This window comes from Zalophus californianus, chromosome 10 (assembly GCF_009762305.2).
Source record: "Zalophus californianus isolate mZalCal1 chromosome 10, mZalCal1.pri.v2, whole genome shotgun sequence".
Lineage (NCBI taxonomy): Eukaryota > Metazoa > Chordata > Mammalia > Carnivora > Otariidae > Zalophus > Zalophus californianus.
Genome location: NC_045604.1, coordinates 10,181,864 through 10,206,191, shown reverse-complemented (window position 1 = coordinate 10,206,191; position 24,328 = coordinate 10,181,864). Strand labels below are relative to the sequence as shown.

General features: G+C 41.3%; 1 pseudogene; it reads right to left on the bottom strand.

Annotated features, from left to right (window-relative positions):
* LOC113932649 overlaps nt 1-24,328 on the bottom strand; it is a 33,432-nt pseudogene that overhangs the window by 4,032 nt on the left and 5,072 nt on the right.

Sequence of the window (24,328 nt, the reverse complement as noted above, 5' to 3'; positions counted from 1 at the left end):
AGGGATTATATTTTGCCAACATAAAAAAAAAATATTTAACTACACCGGGGTTAAAAGGCAGAGGCAAAATTACTTTTTAAAAATCCGAGAACAAGGGCGCCTGGGTGGCTCAGTCGGTTGGGTGTCTGCCTTTGGCTCAAGTCATGATCCCAGGGTCCTGGGATGAGCCCCGCATCGGGCTCCCTGCTCAGCCGGGAGTCTGCTTCTCCTCTCCTTCTGCCCCTCCCCACCACTTGTGCTCTCTCCCTCACATGCTCTCTATCTCTCTCTCGAATAAATAAATAAATAAAATCTTAAAAAAAGTCCTAGGACATACCTGTGTTGAGGGAGCAAACCATAAACATCATGGTTAAATCGAGCGTTTAATTTATTCTCTGCCCGTCTGTTGACTAAGAATGTAGGATAAAATCTGTTGAGGACAGCATTAAAACGAGTGACGAGCACAGCGTCCACGGGCATTCCATTATCCCAGACCCGGTTCCAAATCCACGCACACTGCCTTGTGCTGAGCAACACCCAGGAGAAAATGCAAATAAATGAAAAATAGATGCTTCACAATGTAAGACTTTCTTTTCCTAGTTTTTCAGATATCTCTCATTTGGCTCATGAGAAACGGCTAAGAACTATCTTGCCTTGTTCTCGAAGACAGACAGACAAACAGATACAGGCACACACACTCATACAAACAGATGCATCCGACTTGTTTGCTACAGTCCCAGAGATCTCCCCGTGCCTTCCTCTGGATCTCACTCTCTCTCCTTCCTGTGCCGTCTCCAAACCAGTGTTTGACGCCTGCCATCTCTTACATTGCAATTCTGGACGAGCACAATGATGCAAGAAGACTAGCGATCAACAAATTCCCATACGCCATCCACCTGCTAATTATTAGATATTACAGAATTTAGAATACTTAGTTAATAAGTATCCCTTGAAATATAAGTATGGAAGGAATCAGAGTTGGAAGATGTATCACATGTCATGTCAGTGAAAAATAAAGGGATTTAAAGTGGGTTTCTGATAGAGTTCATATTTGTAACTGGTGGCTGAGCTGGGGAAGTCTACACGCTCTGGTAAAAATAAACCATATGGCAGTCACTAAAGTTTGAAATGTTTATTTTTATTCCATTCTCATTTTTTAAATGTATTTCCAAGATGTTTACCAAGAAAACAAGTGTGAGGAGGTAATTAGCAATCAGGATTGAAGCAGTGTATGGGGACGCCTGTCATATTTCACACCATGCTAACATCTGAGAGGGCAGTGGGCAAGGTGCATCTCGGGAAAGAGAATTGTAGGAACCAAACCTGTGAAGCTACGTGACTGAGCTCGACTGCCAGATCGGCTCCAAGATTCCCAATGCCGACCACGATGATTTTCTTCCCCCGAAATTTCTCTGGACTCTTGTATTCCCAGCTGTGAATATATTGACCTTTGAATCTCTTGATTCCTGTGGGCAAGAAAGTATTGCTCAAGCCTTGGTCATTATTTCATATTATTTTCTAAAGCTTATTATTGAACTCAAAGTCCATCCTCTTTGAACTTATCCTCGGCTGTTCTGTAAATGCTGGGCTGTGGACTGTGTCTGCCCATCATCAGACAGAAGAAATCCTCATACGGTTTTGTTCTAGACCCTAAGTTGCATGCTTACACTCAGACATCTCATTTCTGCCCCCTTTTTACTTACCCCTAACCCTGCCAAACCTTCAAAGAAGAGTTTGGCTCCTATTTAAGTAGTACATCTTTATTCTTCATCCTTGTCATTAATAACTACTGCTTGGACGCACTTTCCGGTCTTGCATTCCCAACCCAAGCTTCATCCTTGTCTAGATATTTTCATCTCTTCCTGGGCCCAGTACACCCCTCCCACCAGCACTTTTCACCCTGCTTTCCTACTGGGGACAAATGCTCCAACGTCACCCACCAGGAGCTGAGGCTAAGAGAATGTAGGAACTTTGTATGTTTGCCTAATAATTTGCTCTGACTTAAAATAGAAACATCATATGGCAAAGCCATAAAAGCTCGTTGATTTTGCAGCATTTCACCTTTTAAACAACACTGAGGTCTGCACATATGGGCTTCATTTTTTCCTCTGGTGATGCTGGACAGCCCTAGTCAGTCCTGACTGAGGGTCAGTCCTTGCCCTGTTCCTTTCTTCCTACAGAATCTGATCCCAAACTCCAGCTTTCTTTTGGAAACAGTTCTTCGATCCTCCCCTAGTAAACTCCCGGCATGGATCCATTGTTCCCAAACTACATCTTTGCAAGTTCGATAGTCCATCAAATTTCTCACTGTGGCTGTTTCAGTATTTTCCCCTCCCTTTGGTCCCACTGCATTTTCTCTCATTTCCTGAAGACAACATTTTTCTCATTTTTATGAAACAACAAAATCTTAAGTGAGTGTCTCAACACCTAAAAGTTACTTTGTGTTCATCCATCCGTCCTCTGTCTCCTTTCCCCAGGAGGAAATATTTCTCTTCTATTCCAAAATGAACACTTTGCCCTGTGGGTCAAAATGCAAGCGGGTTGTGGGGTCAAACATAGGCACAAATCTCAGCTTTTTCTCTACTAGTGACACCTGCAATGTGTAAAATGGAAATGGTTTCACTTAGCTTATAGGAATGGTATAAGGATCCTTTAACACGTTCTTATATAGTACTCGAGAAATAGGTTTAATGCTCTTCCTTAAGTATCTTTAATCTCAGCCCACCCTCTCCCATTTTTAACGAACATCTCTTCAACCTTGTTACCTTGTGGCCTCCTCAATCTTTCTCCCTCATACAGGTAGAATCAGCTCTTCCTGCAGGCTTGCCTGTCTCCAGAAATGGCAACTCAATTGCTGGGACCAACAACATGAGAGTTATCCTCGACACCTCTCGATTACATCTCACATCTGGTCTATCCGCAAATTCCATCATCTTTATGTTCACACTATACTCAGGATCCGAACACTTCATTATACCTCCACTGCCACCCCCTGGTCCAACCTACCATCATTTCTCACCTGAAATTGTGCAAGAGCTTCTTCCCTGGTCTCCCCACTTCTGCCCTTACTACCTCGTTCCCCGACTATTCTGAATGCTGCCGCTGAAGAGATTAGAACATCCCTCTCCTCTGCTCGAAACCTCCTAACAGCTCTTACCTCACTCAAAGTCAAAGCCAGAGTGAAAACAATGGCTCACTGTTCACTCTCTGACATCACCGCCTTCCTACCCCTTCCACTCCCACCCCATGGGACCTGTGAGGCACACTCCCACCTTGAAGCCTTTGCACCTGCTCTTCCTTCTGCGCAGTGCACTTTCTCCCTGTATCTACCTCACTTCCTCAATTCCTTTGGGCATTTGCTCAAATGTCCCTTTCTCATGGAAACCTTACCTGGCCACTTTATCTGATCCTGCATCGCAACCCCCATCCCTAAAAGCTCTCCCCTTTTCCACAGTCATCGTCTCCCACATATTTATCCCATTTTTGTCTGTGTCCATCTACTGCATGCACACTCTTCAGGGAGAGAGGTTTTGCCTGTTTTGTTCTCTGCTGAGCCTCTGGACAATTGCTGCTGGATAGGTATTTCTTTTTTTTTTTTAATCTCCCTTTTTTTAGATTTTTTTTATTTATTTGAGAGAGAGAGAATGAGAGAGAGAACACGAGAGGGGGGAGGGTCAGAGGGAGAAACAGACTCCCCGCTGAGCAGGGAGCCCGATGAGGGGCTCGATCCCGGGACTCCAGGATCATGACCTGAGCCGAAGGCAGTCGCTTAACCAACTGAGCCACCCAGGCGCCCCTGGGTAGGTATTTCTTGACCGAATGTTGAATGAATGAATACAGGAATATTTAAATTTCTAACTAACGAACCAACTAATAGATTTCTCTTGACCAATTTTAACCTTCTCTATCTTCTCATACACTGGGAAACAGACACTCATAGCAATGGAAGTGGGGGGAATCTAGAATTTCCTGAGAACTACAAAGGACTCTCAAGTTCAGCGCTTTTTAAGAAGACTGAGTATATATCCTGTTCCCTAGAGATAAACAGGGAGATGCTGTGCAGGTAGACCATTCCCACACCATTCCTTATATGCAAGGTGCTTAAGCTTCCAGATAGTAAACAATAGCATAGCAGTAGCTTCTAAGATGTGTACATGGCTATTTATAGTCATCATGCTATGCATATATGTATACATTCAGGAATAAAGCTAAATCTTAATATATTTTCTGTCCCTTTGATCCTACTATTTACTTGAAACTTTTTTTTAAAAGATTTTATCTATCTATTTGACAGAGAGACACAGTGAGAGAGGGAACACAAGCCAGGACAGAGGGAGAGGGAGAAGCAGGCTTCCCAAGGAGCAGGGAGCCCGATGTGGGGCTCGATCCCAGGACCCCGGGATCGCCGAAGGCAGACGCTTAACGACTGAGCCACCCAGTGCCCCTTGAAACTATTTTTTTAAGTTTTCATTTATTTATTTAAGTAATCTCTACACCCATTGTGGGGCTCAAAATCATGACCCCGAGATCAGGAGTCCCATGCTCTTCCAACTGAGCCAGCCAGGCGCTCCGTATTTACTCCAAACTATTACCAACACAAAACAACTCCCACATTTTTGCTTTCCAGTTGTGGAAAAATGTAGCACTTTTCTCTTAAAATAGCCTAGAACTTGTGGTGACAGGGTATTAGTAATTTTAATTTTCAATTTTATAACATTATGTATTATTTGAATGGACCCTGAAAGAACATGCATTACTTTACATTCAGAAAAAATAATATTTATTTTGAAAACAAGGTGACTTTCAGAGTTACAAACTTTCTTCAAGGATAACAATAAGCAACAATGATAAAACCCCACATCATCAGTGCCCTAGCATTCAGTATGACATACCTGGAAAGTTCTGGAGTGGCAAGAAGGGGTCGGTGTAAAGGCCACTGCACACCATAATCCCATCAAAGACATAGGATTCCCGCTTCCCTGCGGCCTCGACTATGACGTCCCACTGTCCCGTGCAAGAGAAGTCAGAGCACTTCCTCACGCTGCACACCTTTGACTAGGGATGAGACAAACTCGGACTTGTGGCCTCTCTTCCTGGTTGCCTCCTGTCCCAGAGTTTTGGGCCTCAATGAGTAAGGTTGGTTATAACTACTCTCCTGTGGGGTTTCCTGAAAGAGTTTCTTTGAAGCTGGTTTCCCTACCAAGGCTTTTTAAAGTAGAGATGGAGGCCAGAGTGTCCCCAGCTGCAGTCCTAAATGTAGTTGGTGGTGAGCCAACACCCGGTGCATAGTCTGGTGTTTCAACAAATCCATCAGACTTTTTCCTGAAGGAAGCCAGGAGGGAAGGTCCTGCTGACTTCACCAGAGATGCTTGTAGAGCTAACCTCCCAGCCTGAACGGGCGTGCCTTCCTGCCCCTCACTCTGGCCTGGCTCTTGACTCCACCAAGAGGCTCCTGCACTCGCTGAGAGTTTCCTGCCTCACTTAGCAGAAACCAGATGTATTTCATTAGGTGAAAGTGTTGCACGTACATCCTGAGGTACTCCATGATTCTGGAATTGTGCAAGTAGTTGGGGAAGCGATCGGGGAATGGGTAATCACTGTAGGTTGTCATCTCCTTCGATGTGTTGCTGGTGGCAGATTCATAGATGCTTGGCCTGCCACTCTTGGCCTTCTCCTACCAAGAAAAATAAGGACACTCCCTGTCTTTTAGAATACAAGAGTAACACTTAAAAAAATCAGTTCCTTTGTTTGTCAAATTATGAGGCTCCTGGGATGAATTCCTTTGAAGAAAGCAAAGTTGCTTTTCCAGTACCTTCACTAAGAGATAAGATACCTTGTCGTAAATGGTTTAAAAGAGCAAATAATTCTGTGGGGCAGCAAAAAGAAAAATATGAAAAGGTGGAAAGAACATGAAAAGGACATGAAAAGAGAGATGTGTGTAGAATACTAGAGAGTGAAAATAAAGAGAGGAAGATGGGGCTGCCTCTCTGCCAAGAGAGCTCGATGGAGTCTGAGTCCTGGCCAGAGGGCATCCAAGACATCGGCACTGTTTGTAGTAATGGGTAGAAAAGAATGCAGAGCCTTAGTACAGGAGGCTTTCTTTTTTTCTTCCTGTTTTTACTGGCAATCTTTTTCTATTTATAAAAGCAGCACATGTTTATTATAATTTTGTAGAAAATCACAGAGACGAATATCATTCCTGATGGTCACTTTATTTTTATTTATTTTTTTTAAGATTTTATTGATTTATTTGAGAGAGAGAGAGAGAACATCAGTGGGGGAGAGGGGCAGAGACAGAGGGAGAAGCAGACTCTCTGCCAAGCAGGGAGCCTGACGTGGGGCTGGATCCCAGGACCCTGAAATCATGACCTGAACTGAAGGCAGATGCTTAACGGACTGAGCCTCTCAGGCTCCCCTTGATGATCGCTTTAAATGTTTTGATATATACCCTTCTGGTTTCAGTCTCTCAATCTGGTTTCAGTCTCTCTCTCTATATTATCTACTTATTCATACGCATACAGACAGGAGATAGTATTTTAGCACTTTACAATATGTCATGGTTTATAATTATATTATATATATAATATAATATGTATTTTTATAGTTATATAATTATATTTAATAGTATATAATAATATATATAATAATATGTTATATAAAATGTAATAACATATAATAGTATATGATTATATAATATATATAATATATATAATAATATCTATTACCTAATTCAATCCTGTGAGGCACATTATCATCCTCATTTTTCAGGTTATAACAGGAGTCCATACAACACACAATATCTGTTATGTGCTTTAGCAGCCATTCCTGATTTTTCTTAAAACTAAGGCTAGAAAGGTGTCTATCGACAAATGAATGGATAAAGAAGATGTGGTATATATATATACAATGGAATATTATGCAGCCATCAAAAAGAATGAAATCTTGCCATTTGCAACGACGTGGATGGAACTGGAGGGTATTATGCTGAGCGAAATAAGTCAGTCAGAGAAAGACATGTATCATATGACCTCACCAATATGAGGAATTCTTAATCTCAGGAAACAAACTGAGAGTTGCTGGAGTGGTTGGGAGGTGGGAGGGATGGGGTGGCTGGGTGATAGACACTGGGGAGGGTAAGTGCTATGGTGAGCGCTGTGAATTGTGTAAGACTGTGCGAGAGAGGGAACACAAGCAGGGGGAGCGGGAGAGGGAGAAGCAGACTTCCTGCCAAACAAGGAGCCCGATGCGGGGCTCGATCCCAGGACCCTGGGATCATGACCTGAGCCAAAGGCAGACGCTTAACGACTGAGCCACCCAGGTGACCATGCTGGGCATTTTTGAAGAAAAGCAAAGGAAGCTTTGTGAGTGGGTGCCAAAAGGGTAGAGTGCATAATGAGGTTGGAGAGGAAGTATTAGGTGTCAGTGTCAGATTCAGGATCAGTCTCAGAGGTCAGATCAGGTAGTGCACTTTCTCAAAGGATGGAGCAAAGGAAATAGATGGACAGTATCAACAGGTACTCAGAGATGCCACTTACCAGTGAGCGCCTCCGAGGACACTATCCTCCTTACCCTATCTGCTCTACGAGGTTGTTCCATCCTCTTCTATTCAGCTGAACCATGAAGAAATAGAGTCCCCCCCCGCCAATTTTCTTTTCTTTTTTTTTTTTAGGAAATAGAGTGTTCTTGGGGCACCTGGGTGGCTCAGTTGGTTAAGCGTCTGCCTTCGGCTCAGGTCATGATCCCAGGGTCCGGGGATCGAGCCCCGCCTTAGGCCCTCTACTCAGCAGGGAGTCTGCTCCTCCCTCTCCCTCTGCCTCTCCGGTGGCTCATGCTCTCTCTCTCTCTGTCAAATAAATAAATAAAATCTTTGATAAAAAAAAGGAAGTAGAGTTTTCTTAAGAGAGGCTTCCTTAACTATCATCTGGCGATTTTATCCCTGATTTTTCTCTGAAGGAGGAACTGAATGGAATTCTGTCCTGCATTTTAACAAGTTTATATTATAGTGGATTAGAGCAGCTATTAAAACATGAGACTATTTTTTAATCTGGAGTTCCTTGGTAAATTCTTTTAAATTAAGGCTTATTAACATAACCCCGTACCATTGATGTGTTGCTACTGCTTGAAAATATATCCAGAGGCTATAGGCAATGAGTTTACCCAATGACAGCAGCAGCTACCTAAATAACCCCCCTGAATACAGCAGTTAATGCATAGGTTTTTCAAGTACTTAGCAGGACTGTAATATCAGCCAACACCCTGGATCACGAAGTAGCAGAATGAGTGCATATTAACAAAGAAATTGCTATCAACAGAAATACATGGATAACAAATACTGCATTTATTAATTTGAAAAGTAGATCCAAATACTCAGTGCCCATTTATTTTTAAGATTTTATTTATTTATTTATTTGAGAGAGAGAGAGAGAGCACAAGTAGGCAGAGTGACAGGCAGAGGGAGAGGGAGAAGCAGGCTCTCCTCCCTCCGCTGAGCAGGGACCCCGATGTGGGGCTGGATCCCAGGACCCCTGGACCACGACCCGAGCTGAGGGCAGCTGCCCAACTGACTGAGCCACCCAGGTGCCCCACCAGTGCCCATTTTTAAATGCCAAGGCTATTATGTTTCACTGGGTTATGTACATTTGTTTGAAAAATCACCTTTCAAATGTCAAAAATATCGAGTCAAATACTTTTCTCCTGGGTATTTCACTTCCCAGGCTGGTGAAGTAAAAGGCTATTAGCACATACAATCTGTGTTTAGTGTGTTGGGGGAGCATCCTTGATCATTTATACCCTCTTGCGCCTCCAGCAGCTCCCCTTAAACTCCTGTGCCCCATCACCTCTGTCTCTTTAGCCCCTCATCTGAAACAAACCCAAATGAAACCTCAGTGGGCCAGATCTCTCTCCAAAAGTATAGCCGATGCTGACTCCAATCTGTCTTCTTCTCTGCTGGAAAAGGTAATGAGTTGCTCTTTGAATGAAGTCTTGGTCCATTTTTTCCTTCCCTTGTGAATATTCCATATGCATTAGCTAACCTTTTTCTTTTGATTGTGTATATAGAACACAGGATATTTTTCTAATCATGCAGGGATACGGCATACGACAAAAATTTAAAAATCCCATTAAGCCCCAAGGTCTTCAAGGAAATAAAGGCCATAAAACTAACCTGTAGTAAGAAGAAAAATAAAAGCTGATTTGCTCCTGAAATCTCCCGGCACCAAGGTAAAGAAATAGGCTCCCGAATCCTGTCTCTTCAGGAGACTACTATCTTCTCCTTTGCTCTTCCTCACACTGAGGTAGCCCACCAAGGTGAGTTTTATGCGATGACTAGTTTGCAAAAATCCCTCCCCTTGTCTCTCCCCTTTCCACCTGGCTTTTAAAGTTGGGGTTCAAGTAAGAAGCTGGCATGTCGTCAAATTTTAGCAATTGTGTTGGTCTCACAAAGTCTGATTAATCAAAGGTACCAAGAAGCCCAGAAGGAACTTCATGAAGACAGTATACAGCTTGGAAACTGATCTATAGTGAAACTTGGAAAACATGAGGAAATATTTCATCACCTGGGATGATAGATAATGAATATAAATGCATTTTAATTGATAGAGCCTTATCACCAAAGCTAGAATACGGACTGGGAACGATTCACCAAAAACATACTCATACATAAATTTTTGTCTCTTTCTGACTATTTCTTTAAGGTAAATTCCTACATCTGCGATGGCTGAGTCCAAAGGCATTTGAGGAACAGTTTTTCAGATCTCTGATACATTGTTTCTAATAAAGATTTAAGCAGTTTCTGATGATTAAAAATGGTTGAGGATACCTTTTCCCTCCTCCTTGCTAATTACATAAATATTCCATTTTCTTAATGGAATCTGCCATTCTTGGAATATCAGTGAGTCTAAACTCCATTCATATATTCTTGGTCTATTTGTATTTCTTCTTTAGTGAATTTGATGAATATCATTTCTACATTTTTCTATTCTTTTTGTTTAAAGAAATCTTCTAACATTATAAGTAGGAACCGTTTTTCTCTCATACATTTTCCAAATATTTTCTCTTATTTTGTCATTAGCTTTTAAAAATTACATAGATTTCCCCCCCATTTTTACCAAGTGAAATATATTTTTTCTTTTACAGTTAGTGGCTATTGTGTCATACTCCTAGTCTTCCCTATCTCAAGATTATAAAATTATTCATCTATATTATTGTTTTTTTATGTTTTCATATTTTTGTTTAACTTTTTGATAGTTCCAGAGTTTCAAATTTTTTTTTTTTTGAGAGAAAGAGAGAAAGAGTGTGCATAGGTGAGTGGTGGTGGGGGGCAGAGGGAGAGGGAGAATCTTAAGCAGGCTCTACACCAAGCAAGGAGCCTGACATGGGGCTCAATCTCACGACCCTGAGATCATGACCTGAGCTGAAATCAAGAGTCAGACGCTTAACCGACTGAGCCACCCAGGGGCCCTCAGAGTTCAATTTTGATAGAGTGTGAAACAATCCTTCAATGTGATCCTTTTTTCCAATAATCACCAGGTGCGTCTGCCCATTTTATCAAACAAGACATCCTTCCCTTACCATACTGGAAATGGCACTTTATAGTATCTTTAATATTTAAATGTTTTGTTTTATTGTAGATACTCATTTTCTGCTCCACTAATATTTCTTTATACTCAGATATCAGAATCACACTGTTTAAATATTGTTGCTTTCAAAGATTTTTGATATTTCCCTGGGTAGCCTTCAATTATTACTCTTCTTTTTCAATATTTTCTTGACTTTTTTTTTTTTATCAAATTTACTTTTCTGGATGAAGCTTGGATTACTTTTTCACCATTCCTAGAAATAAAACTTAAATGTAGCAGGTAATTATGGAATAATTGACATCTTTATAACATGGAACTTCTCCACTCAATAATTATGTGACCTGGAGGACTTTGGGGGATGTTATTTAATCTTTCCTCATCTATGAAGTGGGGATAATAATATCCAGAACTCTTGTGAGGTCTCAGTGAGACACCAAATGTGGGAAACTGCCTACTTTTCCAAGTATTTGAGAAATAGCAGGTGCTCTTTTATTGCTGATATAGATTTGTAGTACCTTGGTAGCTTAATAAAAATATGGATTTTTAAAAAAGATTTTATTTATTTATTTGACAGAGAGAGACACAGCGAGAGAGGGAACACAAGCAGGGGGAGTGGGAGAGGGAGAGGCAGGCTTCCCGCTGAGCAGGGAGCCTGATGCGGGGCTCGATCCCAGGACCCTGGGATCATGACCTGAGCCGAAGGCAGACACTTAACAACTGAGCCACCCAGGCGCCCCTATTTCTTGAATTTTGTTAATGGTTTAAAATTACAGCTACTACTGGCCTATTGCTTACTTTTTTTGTTCTGTCTTTGTCAAGATTATGTTATCTTGGTTATTGGAGTTATGAGGAAGCTTTCATATTTACCTTATACTTTGGACAATTTACATAGTATGGTAATATCTGCATATTGAAAACTAATACCAATTTTCCTGGGCAATCATCTGAGCCCTGTTATTTTTTTTTTTGGAGATAATTTTTATTTTTAAACTTTTTGTTTTATAGGTTTTATACTTTTTCATGTACAATTAACTATTATTTTCTTTGAAGATTATTCCTTCATATATTTCAAAATTCAAGCTAGTATTGTATGTAATCTCATTTTATGCCTTTTTGATCTCTGTTGATTTGCAGCTGGCTCGTTGTTCTTTATTCATTTTGTATGGTGCATTAGCTTTAAAAATTAAATAAAAACTTGGACTAATTGCAGAGTTTTGCCAACCAGTTCCCAATGGGATAAGGAGCTGGCATCAGAATATAAATCTGTGTATTGCTCCAAGACAGGCTTACACAACAGGCAAAAGTTAGTAAACATCAACCAGAAGCTCAAATAAAAATTTTGTTCATCATCTTCTTCTTGTAACCCTTCCTTCCCTGCTCCTTGTTCTATCTCCTTTGGTTCAAAACTCTTCTTTGAGATTCAGAAAATAATATGCAGAAATGTCTATGTCTGTAGTTCTAAATCTGAAACCCATGGCTATTCAAGGTGTTTTGGATGGAATTCAGGAGTCCATGGACCTCCTGAGGATGCCTGCAAAAGTTATGCACATGTGAATGTGCATTTTTCTGGGGAAAATATCCAAAGTTTTTGCCTTCCTTAAAGGGATATGAGATGCAAAAATATGAAAAGATTCTTGTCTATAGTGAACTTACAAAAATCTTAGGAACCCTAAACAACAGCAATTTAAATGGTCAAAAAAGGAGCTAAAAGATCAAGGCGGTTGAGAACTTTTTCCCTTCTCCACAGTGCCTGAGATAATGCTACCACACAGGAGGTGGCAGTAAATATTTATTGGCTATTTATTTAGTCAAGAGTGATAATTGAAGGATGATGTAAAATTGATAGGAAATAAAGTGCCCTCAGGGAAGGGCAGTGCACCCCGATGAGCCTCAGTGTTCTTGAGGGAGCAGGAGACCACCAGACTTCCCAATGAACTTAGGAGCTGAGGATCTGGGATCTTGACCATGAATCCCAGCACCTGTGTTATTATTGCTACTCTCTGACCACTTCACAGAATGAAAGATCTCAAAACAAATAAAAAGGACCTAATTTACTTTTTTGAGGGCTCCATATCATACTCTGCAGTTAAGGAAATCCTAGAAATAAAATGGGTATTAACAGATCTAAAACAGAAAGCAAGGGAAGCTTCTTTCTTCCTTGGGTGGGAAGAAAGAAGCAGGCAGAAGGCTGACCTAGGATTGTTCCCAAACAACCTAGTGGGGACCCACTAGGCATCACACATATGGTGAAATTCTATCAAAAGGATTTAGAAACCAAAAATTCGAGGTCACACAATGAAGGAAATGCTGAAATCCATGTAAAACTCTCCAGCTCTCTTGCTCTAAGAATTTCATCTTGGCTCATGTCCTTGGTCAGAAACACAACTTTTGAATTGCCTTATGGCACATCTAATTATGGGAGAGGCTCTAAGAACTCAATCCACCCCAGATTCCTATAGTTATGTTCTCAGGTGCTGATTCCAGTTTTCCTTTACAACTGATGCAAAATAGATTGGAAGGTTATCTAATAAAGTGATCTAATAAAGTTTTGTCTTGTATTTCATGGCAATGAATTGTGACGTAACACATCTTAATAATTTTGTATTAAATCTTATTAGCCCTTTAAAATCATTGCCAGTATTTCTTCAGTTAATTAAAACCAATGAGTCTATTTAATGGGCAATGTGATTATTGTAATTAATTAAGAACAAACAAGGTAAAATGTCTCTGAACTAGGGGTTTCATGATTTTGTGGAATACAGAGAAGGTGAAGTGCCTCAAATCAACATCTTCAATTCCTCTGTGACCTCCTGAAGGGAAAGCAGAAAGGTCAAAATTTACATCTTAAGTAATTAATTTATATACACACACGTATACACTTGTTTTGACTATAAAGTTATAGGTTATAGATAATTAATAGTCATTATACATTTTACCTTAAAGACAGCTAAATCCATCTATTAAGTGTTCCAACAGAAAGTAAATACCCAAAAAGCCAAGTAGTTGGAAACATTGCCTACAGAAGAAAGCATTGGAACTATAGGTCAGAAGAATTGCTCTTTTCTCCATTTGTTGCTATTACCTGTGTGAATCTGAGCAATGCCTCTTTTTAGAAAATGTGTAAAGTAAGAATGAAAATATATGAATATGAATCTCACAGAATTTATGATATGGTTTAGACGAACTGCCATACTCAAAGATATTTTAAAAAATGGAACATAACTTACAAATTGAGTTTTTATTCCTTAGAAGATTACCTGTTTGGGTGGTTTTCAAACCTAGCTGAGCATTAGAGGTCACTAAGGAACTTAAAATAAATAAATGCTAAACATCCCTCTGGACTTCACCCTGCATTTACTAAAGCTGAATGCCCTAGGGAGGAATCAAAATTCAATATTTTTAGGGGCACCTGGGTGGCTCAGTCAGTTAAGCCACCAACTCTTGATTTCGGCTCAGGTCATGACCTCAGGGTTGTGGGATCGAGCCCCATGTTGGGCTCTGTGCTCAGCGGGGAGTCTGCCTGTCCCTCTCGCTCTGCTCCTTCCCCTGTTCATGCTGTCTCTCTCTCTCTCTAATGAATAAATAAATAAAATCTTTTAAAAAAATCCATATTTTTCTTAAGCTACCAAGGTACTACAGATCTGTATCAGCAATAAAAGAGCACCTGCTATTTCTTAAATACTTTGAAAGGTAGGCACTTTCCCACGTTTGGTGTCTCATGGAGACCTCACAAGAGTTCTGGATATTATTATCCCCACTTGATAGATGAGGACAGATTAAATAACATGCCCACAGTCCTCCAGATCACACAATTGTTGAGTGGCAGAAATCTCTTTAGCAACCCAAGACTGTCGGGAGTCAGAATCTTTGCCAATGGTTTTCAACTTCCAGGTGTTTGTGGCACATTTTAGGATTAGACTTTCTGAACTTATTCTTGAAAAGATTAAAGGACTTAATAAATTGAGACAAGCCATGGCTGGAGTGTAACAGTGCCCTTCTGAGCAGGCCGGTGTCCCTCGGCTGCCCATCTCTAGTGTGATGCTGTCGGAGCAGAATGTTACAGGCTCACTGAACCCCCATGTCACTGGACATGTGATCATTTCTCTTTGGTGCTGACTCCTTATTGCACCGTGTTTTTCCTTTCCTTTCTTTTTTTAAGAAAATATTTATTTATTTATTTATTTATTTATTTATTTATTTATTTGAGAGAGAGAGAGAGAGAGAGAGAGAGCAAGCTCAAGGGTAGGGGCAGAGGGAGAGGGAGAGAAATCTTCAAGCAGACGCCCCACCAAGAGCGGAGCCCACCGTGGGGCTTGATCCTGGGACCCTGAGATTATGATCTGAGCTGAAATCAAGAGTCTGATGCTCAAATGACTAAGCCACTGAGGCCCCCCTGTGCTTTTCATTTCCAAGTACATGAAGATTCTCAATGTCTATCTGATATTCATTGCCCTAACAGTATATGTTCTTAGTTTGATGAAAATTAACTTTGCACATTGATCAAAATTTGATGCTCACTAAAAGGTTCACAGCCCATATTCTTCCATGAAAGCATCCCTCCTACCTATTTAAGACAGGCAGCTTTTGTGTGTGTGTGTGTATGGCAAGGGGTGATGTCAAATTCTCATGCTAAACATAAACTTTTACTTAAGGTCTAATATCGACCTTCTTTCATTCTCATTTAACATGTGTCCTTTTGCTTTATTGGACCTTAGATGTTTTTCCCCCATTCAGAACATATATAATACTTTAAAAGGCATTTCTGCAAAGAATTGGAATGTTCTGCCTATGTGGGATGAGACTCTGGTCTGCTTTTAAATAGGGCAGCATTCCACATGATGGTGTCTGACAGACTGGTACACAGACCTGGGAACCCCTCCTCCATAAGGGGTGTACATTAGGTTAGAGAGAGAGCTCTTTTCTTGCTGTCTCTTTGCCTAGAACTCTGATTTGACAACATTTTCTTTAGTCTTCTCTTCTCCGACCTTAACATATAAAGCATGTTTTTTGCCTCCTAGTATTTTTTGCTGTTTTTTTTTTAAGATACTTCCAAAAGTTTCCTACTTTTCTTAAAATCTGACTTCAAAACTATACCATGTAAGATATTTCTGTAGCATAGATGATTATGGTATTTTGTATCATATGGTAAGTATTAAGTATTTTGATTTAATTTAGGTTGGGGAGAGCTATCATTTATTGAGCATTAACTATGTGCCAAGCATTGTTAATAAGCACTTTGTAAACATAATCTCATTTAATCCTCACCATGATCCAATTACGAAAAACATTATTTCCATTTCATTGACAAGGAAATAGGCTCCAAGGAGATTAATTGTCCAGTAAATGGTAGAACTGGAAAGGAATCCCTTGATTATTTAAGTTCAAATTCCCTCCTTGTCACTCTGATTTAGCAGCCCTTTTCATGACTTGTGTGTTGGTTTTCAATAAATGGCCACAAATTCTTTGATATTTCTCCTATTGAGGGGTGGGAACTCTGCCTCTTCCCCTTGAATCTGGGTGGGCCTTGACTCACTTATAACCAATAAAATGCAATGAAAGTGAATGCATGATTTCTGAAGCTAGGTCACAAAAAGTGATGCAATTGTCTTAGTCACTGGGACACTCATTTTAGAGGCCTGAGCTTCCGTGTAAAAAGAGCAACTCCGAAACCACCGCACTGTGAAGAAGCCCAGGATGCTTGGAGAAATCACAACTGACAACAGCCTCAGCCACCAGACAGAGTGAAGATCCCCCCGGAATTCTAGCCCCCAACTGCCGTGTCTTTCCAGCTGAGGCCCCAGACATCACGAAGCAGAGACTGTCATTTTTACTATGCCTTTTCTTTTTTAGTTCTGGACCCACAGAATTTGTAAGCTTAATATATATATATATATATATATATATATATATATATATATATATATATGGCTGTTTGAAATGTCTAAGTTTGGTGATAATTTGCTTCACGGTAATAGTAACCAGAACAATGGACCATTATATACCTGCCCAGACTTGTCTTTCCCCACTTCCTCCATGAAAGTCAGGGTTTCTACTTTAAATTCAAAGTTGTTCCCTTTGCCTACAATAACTGACCCCCAGAGAAGCTCTCCTCATCCTTCAGTGTACAGCTTTTAGTCATCTACTCCAGACACCCTTCACTGCCAACTCTCCCTCTTTCCATTGCTGACCTCTATGAGGTGGTATCTCCTCCACAAAACAGGACGATCCTCCAGGGTAGGAATGGTTCATCTATTATTTTATGGGGTCTATAATAGTGTTAGCACACAGTGCACACTCAGGAAAAAATTAGGAGTTAATAGCTTATGAGTAAACTGATGAGTTAACTAATGACAATATGAATGAATAAGTTGACATGGTGGGATGCCATAAGGAAAATATACAGAATCTAATCTCTGTATCAAGCAAATAGGGGAAGAAATATAATCTTATGAAGAATTTTAAATACAGACATCAGTGTTCAGGTAGCACCCATAAACAATTTAATGTTTGGTGTTAATAATTTAAAACAAATGCTCTGTGGTTAATACATAATTTAGAGATGCAATGAAATGTTTACCTTATATATACATAACTTGGTTTAAAAGAGTTCAAGATATCAGTATATATCTTTTCATGTTGCAAGCAATAAATTTATATTTGCAAACACAGACAGTTGGATTTTAGAATATTGTTTATAAAAAGTTTCACCAGAGGAGTACATTGTATAAAAAAGTCAACTGGAAATTATAGAACCAAAGGTATAACATTTCTGCTGCCATCCATGAAAGATTAAAGGTAATGCGGATTGCCCTCCCACCATAAATAACTAGAAAAGCTGAGAAAGTATATTAAACAGTTATTTTCAGACGTTGGGTACCAGATCACTGAGAAAAGGAAACAGATGAGATAACCCTTACCATTGGAGATCCCCGGACCACAGTGCAGGAAGGGGAACCAAAGAAAATCTGCTGGTCTCACTGAGGTGAGGAGATAGAGGCAAGGGTTCAAGATGTGAGGCAGCTAGAATTTGTGGGCAGAAAGCTAGAGGACGTAGTTGAGCAGAAAGAGGACTACAGAGATCTGCCAAAGTGCCCCCTTGAGTCTTTGTCTGAATATTTATCTGCACAATGAATGGGATGAAACTCCATTAGGCTGGGGGGAAAAAAAAGTAAGAAAGCAATAAGCCAAAAATTCCCAGAGTTCATGCTAGTCTGGGAATAGTTCACAATCCCAATAGCTGGAGTGGAGGGACTCTTGTAATACATTAGGTTTTTGGTAGATTCCCTAGGATGATATTAGCAGTGAGGTCAGTGCTAACCAAACTTAAAAGCAAACCTTAAAAGAATTAAATTGATCCAACATAACATAACTGCACATAGAACAAAGTAAAAAATTAGTTAACGAAATGCCTTAAAATCCAGTATCCTAAAGCATAAAATCAAATGTCCCCTAGGCCAAAAAAATCAGAAAAACTAAGAAGCAGGAAGATATGATTTTTTTGCCAAAAATTAAAGAGATGATGAAAAAATTAAAACAGTGATTTTAATAAGGCTATATATACTAAAAATATGTAAAGGAAAACATAAGCGTGAGGAAAGAATTGGAAGGCTGAAAAAAGCCCAAATGGTATTCCTAGAAATGAAAAATACAATGACTGAAATGAAAGAATGCATGTTTGAGGGTAAGAACAGAATAGAGGAATGACTCATTCGGCTAAGCGTCAAACCCTTGGTTTCAGCTCAGGCCGTGATCTCATGGGTTGTGGGATCAAGCCCTGAATTGGGCTCTGCGCTCACAGGGAAGTCTGCACAGGGCCTGGAATAGTGGATGTACAGTAGTATTTGATGATTTACCAACCGGAAGTATCAGAACCCTCTGGAGAAGCAGGCAAGGGGAGAACCAGAGGTCAACCTTTGCGTCTCGGTGAGCAAAAATAAAAGATTCCATCATTTATGGCCTAGTGTTAACCCCAAACCCCTCTCTGAGAAAGATACCCGTTTGTGGTGATCCTAAGTTAGAATGCTTACCCAGCAGCTCTCAGCTCTGACTTTCAAAGCTAACCCTGATCTTCCATGCACTTGACATCTTTCCTTGGATCCCAGCTGACCGCAGCTCGACAACTAAATCCTATTTCCTTATGCGTCCTTTAAGATTGGAAGCAGAAGTACGGGAAAAGATAGACCAGGTAAATATAAGCCGATGTTTTTTGAGCCTTCTTAGATTGTCATGCAAAGAATACGCTAAAAAAGAGGCGGTCTCCTGGTCCCTTGTTACTTAGAGTGGACTGAGGACCAGCGGCAGTTACATCGTCTTGGTACATTTTAGAAATTCAGATTCTCAGGCCACTCCAGACCTACTGACCCAGAACCTGCATTTCACAAGGTCTCCATATTAAAACGTGAGAAGCACCACCTTTATTGCAGTCTTTGGCCAGAGGCAAATGGGGGCCATTTGTGTCCAGAATGGAGAACTCATAAATTACTTGTTTCAAAGCTTTCCAGTGGTTTCTCATCTCACCAAGAATAAGTGAGACTCCTTACTCTGGGCCTTATCTACCCAATTAACAAGCTGAACTAAATAATATCCACAAAAATCTTATTTTAGCATTCTTTAATTCTCTAAACCTCTGTCCCTGAACCATCTCCAAGTTTTACTCTCTACCTCTTTCCTTTTAAATTTTTCTTCCTTCATTCATTCACCTGTTCTACGTGCAAAGATGGTCGTCTTCTGTGGGCCAAACGCTGGGCTGACCACTGGGGATATACCGTTAAGCAGGACAAGTTCCCTGCCCTTGGAACATGAACAAGGGCAAGGAATGTAAGTGAGGAAATGTAGCTCATACATTTCAACACGGCTCTCACTGGTGTCCCATGTGTCCAAAAAGAGGTCAGAGCCCTGAGTGTGTGTTGGAGCAGGTGGGAGATGGTGGGGAGAGTGGTGCAGGATCGAACTGGGGTTTCACTCATCAGCTGAGTGGCCACACGAATCACAGAAAATCCAGAAGCTGATCTTTTGAGAAGAAAGCTATTGAGTTTACTGTTCTCTGATATCTAAGCTTTGGTTTAGCAGCTGCACTGCTGGTATCACAGGAAAGGCCCATCCTATATTTGCCACAAAAATACTGAGAAGATGGGGTTATGTTTTCGAAAAGGCTCAGCTCGCTACAGGTGGAGTCAGCCTGCCCTTCCAGTTTGATGCCTATGTAGGTGGATGAAGAGAAAAGATTGCTGGCTAAAGCACCCTTACCCTGTTCACCCAAGGGCCACCTTCAGATTGCCCAGAGCGTGCATGGCATTTGAGGAAGATCCCAGGAAATCCCCAAGAGCCTGTGTGTGCCCTTTGGGGCTGGGGCAAGGGGAGGACATGAGAATTGCAGGACGACAAATTAAGACCTTGCCTATCCCTTCTGACACATAAAACCTCTGCAACACCCTCAATCTGCAGAGAGATTATTTCTCTAATTATATATTTAAGGGCCTGAGTCAGTCAGCCTTCTGTCTCATAGAGCTTTCTCGCTGCATAGACAGAACTCCATTTCCCTAACTGGAGGAAGGTGGTCCCTATCTCTCTGCACCTGCGTCCAAAGAGTCCGTGTGGCTGGGTCATTCTCTGTCCAGGAGACGAGCTCGAGAAGTGAAGCTCCACGTGGGTGAGCGAGGATTGTCTGCTCTCACACTCGACCCGGAGCTGCTCTCTGCTTTCCTTTCCTCTCAGGCCAGTGGTGTAGACAAAGCTGACTGCGGCGCCGTGACTTCAGGTTTTGGACTCTCGTCTGCACGTTCTAACACACTCCAGTCTGTGCTCTGGTGGCTTTTCCAAGTAGTGCCCCTCAGTCATCCGGTCAGCAGACCCTCACTGTGGGCCGACTATGCGCGGCTATCCAGGCGTCCCTGGAGCGCAGGGATAACCTGCCGACAGCCCTCTGCTCTAGTTGGGGGACAGACATTCAGCAATAATTCCACGCTGTGTGTTGTAGGCAGTAACAGAAATACATTTCGGGAGCGGAGGTGGCCCAAGAAAGGGAATGCATGACTCTAAGGGAGGAGGGGCAGAGGAGTTTTCTCAGAAGGGGCGCTAGCTGAGCTAAGTTTCTAAGACTCAGTAACGATTTCTCACTGAGGTAAGAGGTGGACCAACAGGAATCTGCACGTTACGTAGGCCCAGACGTGAGCAGTGGTCCAGGCGTGCAGGGAGTCCCCCTGGAACGCAGGGCAAGGGGCTGTGGTGGCTCCAGGACCTGGGGGGAGGGCATCTGCCACGCCAGTGTCTTCCTACAAACAGAGAGGTACCGCCAGAGGCTTTTGAACAAGGTGGTGCCACGGGCAGATTTTGGGTTTTGCAAAGATTATGCTGTAGACAGTGGAGAAACAATCAAGGCAGGAACACTACTGGTCAGCTAGTGGCAAACGAGTTGAGCCATCAGGAAGGCACAGACGGAGTCTGCAGAGAAGATGGATGTTTAGGAGGTAAAGATAGGGAGCTCAGTGGCGGGTGGAGTGACTGGTGAGGGAGAAGCAGGCCTCAGATTTGGCACCTGGCTCCATGGGGACACCCCCACCTCCTGGCCTCTGTTGGGGCACGTGGGTCTCCAGTCCACGTTGGAGGGCAGGGATCTTCTCTTCCTAACCAGTGCTTGACCACAGAATATGCTCAATGATGGCATATAGAATTGAGTGAATTAAGGAAATATATTTTTTAAAAGATTTATTATTTATTTATTTATTTATTTATTTATTTATTTATTTATTTATTATCAGAGAGAGAGAGCGAGAGCGAGAGCACAAGCAGGGGGAGCGGCAGGCAGAGGGAGAAGCAGATTCCCCGGTGAGCATGGAGCCCAACGCAGGACTTGATCCCGGGATCCTGGGATCATGATCTGAGCTGAAGGCAGACACTTAACCGACTGAGGCACCCAGGTGCCCCTCCCTGGTGATTCTAAAGCTGCTCTGGTGGGGAGTCAGGGAGAAGAGGGGTAGACTGAGGAGGAGTCACTGGCTGGGCAAAAAGTGGAAAGGCTAATGTGGGCAGGTGGCTCGGGACAAGGCTGGGCAGAGGAACGGAGGAACCTGAGGGGGGCGCTCCGCAGCAGCACAGGGCGAACCCCTGCTCCACCCCAGAGTCCTCACCTGGGAAGTGAAGGAGCTACACTCTTACGGGCTGTGGTGGCCTCATCTCGTTCTCCTTCACTACTAACATTTGATGGCGATCAAGTCCTTTTTGACTTAGAAATAGTACCCGAATTAGCGAATGATATCCTTTTTATTTCATTTTTATTTTTTAAAGATTTATTTATTTATTTGAGGGGGCAGAGAAAGGGGGAGAGAATCTCAAGCAGACTCCTGCTGAGTGGGGAGCCTGATGCAGGGCTTGATCCCAGGACTTATCAAGAGTTGGCCGCTCAACCGACTGAGCTACCCAGGCACCCCGTGATATCCTTTAAAAAACTTTTTTTGAGTTTGTGGAGATGGATGCTGTTAGGGACTGGTTTGCTTTTTAACTTACAAAATGTTTTCAATGTATAATTTCACATTTGATCCTTGGGAGTATGTACTACAGGTATCCTCACTTATTGTCAATGAAGCAGACTCTGAAAAATGGGTTAATTTTTCTCAAAGTCACTAAAGGAGTAACCCCAGATTTTAATCCAGGTCAGCTGGTAGCAAATCCAGTGCCTCACAGTTCATAGGAATAACTGGGATTGGTGGCAGAAAGCTGGTTTGGAAGCAAACCTCTAAAGAACATAGTTTCTATTTATGAAAAATACCTGTCAGCATAAAATGTCTGCTGTTTCCCCCCACCCCCCATGTTATTTTCTCCTGCAACAGAACATAACCTAACCTAAGATTTTTTGTTTGGAGAAATAAGCTTTTGTTTTTGTTTTACTCTTTCGGTTTCTTCTGTAGTGGTAGAGTTTTGCTAATACCATCACATTTATTTTATTAGATTGATGTGGTTATATATGGATCTAGATGATTTCAGACCTTCAGTTGATTTCTTAGATGTTCAGAATGATTTGATAACTTATCTAGTTCTTTCAAGGGACGAGACAAGGTTAGCGGTCCCCCTACTCCTCCACCATCTTAACTCCTCTCTGTATTCGATGGTTTCAAAGCGCTTTTGCCTCTGTTATTCATCTGTTTCTTCCAGTCCCTCTTTGAGAAGGGGAAAACAGGGGGGCTAATTCCATTTTATAGGTAAGAATCTGGTGTTAGAAAGATCATGTGACCAGCCCAAGGTCTCGCAGAATTATTCAAGGACACCATCTGGACATTTGGCAACGGGTCTCTAACGGAGGTTATGCCCACCCTGGCAAGTCGTGGTGTGAGCGCCCATCGGATGACGTCAGCAGCTGCCTGGCCCATAATTGGCCAATTATATTAACCCCACCTCTTTGTGCAGCCCTTACGTTTACTGTCAGGGTATTGGGCGTGATGTTTTTATCTCTTAGGCACCGAAACATAGGAGAAAATGACAAATAAGGGATAAGGTGGGAGGAAGAGAGAGGAAGAAAGAGGAGGAGGAAAGCAAGGGAAGAAGGTTGGCAGTGGTTAAATATTTCACAAACGGTGGCTCTGAATGTTTCAAATACTTGTGTAAAGTGCTGACTTCATCATTCTACAGAGCATTTATGAGATAATATCTAAGAAGCACTTTGAGGGCCTTGGAAAATAGTGTTAGATAAATATAAAATACTGAGACTATAAAAGTGGCAGACAATCTCAGATATATAGTCTGAGCGTTAAAAGAAATAAAACTGCTTTATTCATCATAGTGATCAATGTAAAGTGAAGAAAGCAAGAGTTTTTTGTTTCTTGGCTGGGCAACCAGTCTGGTTTTCCTGAGGATTAATGTAGTAGTATAAACGTGTTTACCACCAATAAAATATTCTAGAGAAATATTGTTTCCCTCATTGAGCATGTAGATGAAACGCTGCTAATTTGGTCTCAGCAGAAACAATTCAGCTGTATTTAGTGCAGAAATTTGTGTACCTTTAAGTCATTTATAGGAAGTAAAAAATGCTATGATCAAGTAGTTCATCAGGATGCGAGGTTTAGAGTGTGACCTGATTTTATCTCAGAAGGATATCTTTGTGGGCATGGCTTCAGAATATTCTGGACATTATCTTTTGAACCAATTAGCACAGTGATTTCAAAGAAAGACAACATAAAGGGCAATTTTTTCTCAATTTCATTAATACTAAAATTCTTATACCAACTTCAAAGTGTACTGTAAGTTTGACTATAAAATACTATGAAACTGGAAGGCAAATAATGATTTCTTTCCTTTATCCTGAGAAAATAATTTTGAAAAAACAAGCTACATGTGCAGAGGTACTTTTAGCTGCATTATTTGTAATAGAAAAACACAGAAACAACTTAAATAATTGAAAAAACAGTTAATAAGTAATTGCTTAGTGATAAAATAGGTTATTATTCAACCATTAAATGACAAACATGGTGTTCAGAAAAAGCTGAGAAGATGTTTATAATATGTTTTTGAAAAGTGTCAAAGAAAAGTGTTTGTATAATATGATTATGTGCATGTAAAACAACCCTATATGTTTATGTGCACAAAGTGCGAAAGGAACATGAGAAATGGAAGCCCTTTTCTGTGTATCAGTCAGCATAAGCCAGGTTATGCTACAGTAATAAGCATTCTCTGTCTATCAAAGACTCACAACAAATGCTCATACTACGTGATCAGGCTGTGCTCATTGTAACTACTTGGGGACCCAGGCTGAGAAAGTTTCCATCTTCACACCTGCTTCCTCA